The sequence below is a fragment of the Caretta caretta genome, chromosome 21, assembly GCF_965140235.1.
Source record: "Caretta caretta isolate rCarCar2 chromosome 21, rCarCar1.hap1, whole genome shotgun sequence".
Taxonomy (NCBI): Eukaryota; Metazoa; Chordata; order Testudines; family Cheloniidae; genus Caretta; species Caretta caretta.
The window spans coordinates 8,784,436-8,790,435 of NC_134226.1; positions in this window are offsets into that span (position 1 = coordinate 8,784,436).

Consider the following 6,000-nt stretch of genomic DNA (forward strand, 5'->3'; position numbering starts at 1 on the left):
CAGGCATCTGCTGTTGTCAGGCTAAGATTAAGTCATAGGCACTATAGGCCAGTGCCTAGGGCCCCAGTGCTTGGATCAGTGTCAGAATCACAATTTTCATTAAAAGCGAAACAAAATGTTTCTAGCCTTCGTCGTTGCAAAGAACATCCCGAAAATATGAACCCAATGCCTGAGTATGCAGACAGCCTGCAACAATAGCTCTGAGAGGTGCGAACTGCCTCATGCATCTCAGTGGGGTGTTAGCTCCAAGACCCACTACACTGGGGGCTTCCTCAATGGAGGACTCACTGCAGTCAAGCCAGACCTTATGTTAAATCTCTAGCAAAGAGAAGGCCAGTGTGTGGGAGGAGAAAAGTGCAGCCGGCCTAGACCACCCACACACCTCAGTTGCTGGGGTAAGTACTGAAAGGTCCCTCTGCCTTTTTTGGGTTTGGAGAGGAGTTCCTGGTACACGATGCATGAGTAAATATGATGTGCCGTGAACCCCTTTCTGTTAGGGGGTCATGCTGGATTATGGAGCTAACGGAGCCAAAGCAACAAGGGAACCCCACAGCAGGAACAGTCCGGGAATCCGAAAGGCTCGGATTGTCACTAGCATGGGAGTTTCAGGGAGCACACTAGGTGTGGTTAAATGGGATCAGTCCCAGACAGTCCCTCTCCAGCAGATGCAGCCCTCCATGCACAGTTGTTCACATACAGTGTGAAGAAGTGAGGTTTTTACCCACGAAAGCTTACGCTCCAATACGTCTGTTAGTCTATAAGGGGCCACAGGACTCTTTGCCCGTGAACATACAGTTCACATACAGTGACTGCTGGATTTCCAGACAAGTGGGAAGTATCAGTGACTCTCATCAGGTGCATGGTCCCTCCTCAGCTGGTGTTAGCCCAATGGGTCTCCCTGCTGACCCCCAACCATGTCTTATAATGCCCACTAAATGCACACATCTGTCTTTCCTCACGATCGTTGGGAAGCAGACAGTTACCAGTGGCTGTGTCCGTGGCTTGGACGTAGGTATACACCAGCTGCAGTGACTGTGTCTGCACGCCCTGGGATTGACTAAACTCCCAAAGTCCTGCCACACGCTCAGGGTCAGCCCGGAGATGGATTCTTTGTGGAGAGGATCAGGCTCAGCATAAGCCCAGGGATGAAGTGTTTGTGAGGAGGGCTCTAGCGTTCTCTTCAGTTGGTCCCAGAGTCCTAGCCAGGGCATTACAGCACACGCCAGGCTGTGCATATCTGGTCCTGGCGTTCGGCAAGTGACCCGACACCCATCTGCCTTCAGTCTCAAAGCCCTGCCAGAGGCAGCCTGCAATCAACCAGAAACATACCATGGCTCACTACCCATCCTCCTTCCTCCATAATAACATCCATTCATCCAGATCAATGGGAGTAGCGGGGCTAGGAATGGGAAACACCCCCCCTGAAGCAGTGCGGGGAGCCCCACTGCCGTGCGGGGCACGAGCATTTGTGGGACAGTTTTTCTCTTGCAAACAGGGCTGCAAATTCCTTCCCTTTCAGATGCTCAGCACCCCCCTCCCCTTCCTGTGCTCAAAAGCTGCCCAAGTGCCCTGTACACACAGCTCTTTGTTCCCAGGTCAGATTTTTGCCTTGGAGCGCGAAGCTGCCCTTCCAAAAACAACAGCCTGGCACCCTGGGACATCTGCATTGGAGGCCCCTGTCTGCTGACCCATCCCACACCCCCAAAGCCATCGAATTTGGCCTGGGGCGAAAAAGAGGGGGAAGAAAACAAAAATTAAGATGCACTGGGGTGGTTCTCGTAGACAGTGGGGTTGAGTCACAGGCAGGTGGGGACTCTGCATATTCTGCTTTTAGGACCAGATCCTCAGGTTGTGTAAATTGGTATAGCACCACTGCATGCCACAAAGCCTTGCAGATTCACACCCAGCTGAGAACCTGGCCCGTTAACACCAATGGAGTGATGCTGATTTGCACCAGCTGGGGATCTGACCCACTGATACTAACAGAGCTCTGCAGCTTTATACCAACTGAAAATCCACTGAAACTTGGCAGATTTACCCCAGCCAGAGATCTGGCCCGTCGGCTCCAATGGAGTGATGCCAAGTTACACCAGCTGGGAATCTGGCCCTGAATATTCAGCTTCACAAAGGGCTCAAGGACTGGGAGAGGGGCAACCCCCACGCCCCTGGATGGCCCGTCCCCAAGGCAGCCTCAGAAACATCACTGTGCATTTCCAGCTCCATGCATGTTGTCTGGACAAAAGCCTCCATGCAGGGGGGAGATCCCAGCTTGGCTGGGGCTACTGTCCTGCCTAATCCACCCCGCGTCAGCAAGACTGGCAAGGGGGGCTTGACTATCCCGCTCCCTTAATAAAACAGGATCAGGGCTTGCAAAGCAGGTCAGCGCTGGGAAAACACCCTGCAAACAGACTTCGCCCGGCGGGCAGCCCTGGCAAACACAAGCAGCTGCCAACTCCCCCTTCTTCTGTTCCCCCCCCCCACCACCACCACCAAAGGCCACGGCTGCTACAAGGATTGTTGATTTCTAAGGGGCCTCTCCCCCACCACCCTCCCTCTGCAGTGGGCACCAACCCTTTAACAGCACCCCAAGTCACGCCCCCCCCTTTTTATCTCCCAAAGGGGAAGGCCCCCATTGGGCCACCAGGCTGCCCAATCAGAGGTCTGTTGTCATGGGGGGGGTGGAGTAAGCCCTCGGCGGTGGGGGGAAGATTTTTCACTCTGTTGCTGGGAGAAGGAGGCAGAGGCTGGTACGACAGGCTGCCCTGTGGGGATGGGAGCAGGCAAAGCTCCATCTATCCAGGGCAGGCTGTTCCCACCCACTGCAGGAAGAGGGCTGGGGGAGGCGACCTTTGTCTTTGCCTGGTTTCCTCGATCACCAGAAATAAAAATCCTGCAGTGCTTTTCCCTGCCATGGTGGCGCAGCGTGCTATGGGGAGTGGGGGGTCCGTCTTGGGGCACACAGCAGGGGGATTGTTAGAGGCCTCAGCAAGACACAGTTTCCCAAGTGACCTCGGGTTTCGGACACCTCCCTTTTAGGGCACTCACTTTGAGCCAGGTTTTTCAAAGGTGCTGATCCCATTAACCCCGAGCAGTGCTGCAGTTACTCCACTCCCCTGCAACTCAGCCCCTCAGAACCAGATTTTCAGAAGCACCCACCGCGGTAGGCAGATTTTCAGAAGAGCGCAACCCCTGTGTAGGCACCTAAATAAGGCCCAAGTTTTGCAAAGTTCTCAGCACCCAGCAACTCCCCCTGTGACACAGATGGACAGATTTTTCCCAAGAACTCAGCACCCAACCTGCATCTAGTGTGCTGAGCTCCTGTGAAAATCTGGGAAATATCTTAAAAGCTGGACTCCCTAAAAATCAGTGCTTACGTCTCAAAATCTTGACCCTGGCGGTCAGCTGTTTTATTCTGGTCTTAAACACCCCCCAGTTACAACTTTAGACACCTCCTGGGTGCTCAAGGTTATTTGGGTTTGTTGTTTCAGCACATGCCATCTTTTGTTTATATCTATATTTCCCCCCAAGAAAAGTGCAAAAGACACAAGGAAAATCACAATGCAATGAGTAATCCATTTAAGATGATTAACACTCCTGCTCCGATAGAAAAAATCAGAGAGAGAGAGAGGCTCTGTCTATTTATCTAAGGCCTTGATTCCACAAAGTTATTGTGAGACTACTCACATAACATTAAGCATGTGTGTAAATGTTTGCATAATCAGAGTCTGAGTCATAACAAAGGGAAGTGTACACATATACACACACACTGTCTATTGCTTTGTGTTTTTCCCTTCTAGGTTGGGTTTCTCCCTGGTTGAAGTTATCATACATATTTGTCACTTCTATCAGCCACAGGCAAAATTCTGCTCTTTGTTATGTTGGTGACTCTACTGAGGGGAGTTTGTTTGGACTGATACTTGTGTAGCTAAGATCAAAATTTGCAAACACACAGGCCTGCCATCTGTAAAACTGGGAAAATAATCCTCACCTCACAAGGGTATTGTGAGGCTTAGTTCCTTACTCTTTGCAAAAGGCTCTGGGAAGGTGCTAGAGATGAGCAAATTATTAATTGTTTATTATTATTAATAAGCTGTTGGTTGTTTGAATGTTGGGCGCCAGCAGTTCCTATAGTTCTGGAAGAGGTAACAAACAGCGCAGATGACTTCCCTTAATAACAAGGAAATAAATAATAAATACTTTGCTCTGGTGACGCGCTTTTCGTTTAAGGCCTTCAAAGTTCTTCACCAACTTTCTCTCATTTTCGCAACACTTTTGGGAGGTAGGGGAAATATTATCCCTATTTTACAGAAGGGAAAGCTGAGTCATGGAGAAAGTAGATTATTTATCCTAGGTCACACAGCCAAGTCAGGAAACGAACTGATTCCCAGTCCCCTGCTCTAGCTGTTATACCCCCGCCCTAAGACAGGAATAGAACCCAGGAGCCCTGACTCCCAGTGTTCTAACCATTAGACAACCCAGCCTCACCAGTGTATTTGGAGACTGCACCTGTACCTCCCTACTCCTTCCTGTACACAGATAAGTCTTCAATCAGTATTTCTGGAGTGAAGGGAGGCCGAAGGAAGGGGGAAGGAAATTCCCAATCTGTTCAGCTCTCTTTCTTGTCTCCCCTTTTGTTGAACCTGCCATCTGTCTCGCAGTACAGTACGCCCCGCACCATTCTACGGAAACAGCGCGCGTGCCGTAAATATCAAGGCAGGCTTTGTTTCTGCTTCAAAGACACATCAAGACCCTCGCTACTGAGCCGTGCCGTGCGACCAAAGCGTTTCCCAAACGGGGGCTGCCGCCACCTCGGAAGGCATGGTGGGCCGCAGAGCTCGCTGTGCTGTTCTGGCTTTCCCCTGTCCGTGCTTGCGTTGGGAAAGTCAGGAATCGGGTGGGGAGGGTTTGCTTTTCATTGTTTCCTCTTTCTAACCTGGCAGTGTTTCACTCTGACCCCAGACGAAAGGTAGACGCTCACTGTGTGTCCCTGCTCCAGCCTGGGGTTTTGTCCTCTCCATGATACTAGCCCTGCTGCTGCCTTGCTGAGGGAGAACTGTATTCAGGAATGGGGCCGGGGGGGAGGGGGAAAGAGTCCCGCTGCCTGAAAGTGTGTGTGTGTGTGTGTTGCCCCTGGAGATGGTGCTCCAGCTAACATCTGCCATGCCATGCTTGCAGAGTTCAGGAGGAGAACAAGACCCACAGAAGGACCTTCTCCTTTTCCTTTTGTCTCTGCTGCAAACAGAAATGTAAATAAAACACAGGGGTCCTGCTCCCCCAGCGAGCACCAGAGAAAGGCTCCTGGTAACCCACATTTCCAAGGGCTCATTTTCAAGGCAGGCAAAGGGTATTGTAGAGATAAAGGAAACTCTAGGGTTTTTCTCCTAGCACCTTTCACCCGAGGATCTCAAAGCACTTAACAAACAATGAATTAAGCTTCAAAATCCCCTTGTGAAGTAGGGAAATATTATCCCCTATTTTACAGATGGGCAAACTCAGGCAGAGAGAGAGTCAATGAGCTGCCGAAGGTCATACAGCAAGTCAGTGGCAGAGAACCCAGGAGGCCTGACTCTAACCACTAGTACAAACTCCCCTGCCTAGCAAGCCTTTGAAATGATCAGGGTGCAAGAAGTGGCATCTTGCCCCAGGCTCTGGTGTGGTAGCTTCTAGAGCCGCTACCATGGTGCTTTTAACACGCTAGGGGTGGGCATAAAGGACGAAGAATGGATACCGGCCCTAAAATCGCTGGTCTGAGTGCCCAGACCCTGGGTGCCGAGAGGAGGAGTGGGGGACAAACATACGGCGAAAGCACTAGCCAAGAAGGACCTGGGAGGCTGCTCTCAGGATGCTGATGTGACATGATGGCCCCTGAGCTGCTGACCCCAATATGGTGGCACTGGTGCAGCTTAAGGCAGGGGAGGAAAGGTGCATGCTGGAGCTCGGTGGGATAATGCAGGACAGAGAGACACAGGGGAACAAACAGCGACCAGGAAGGTAGGAGGC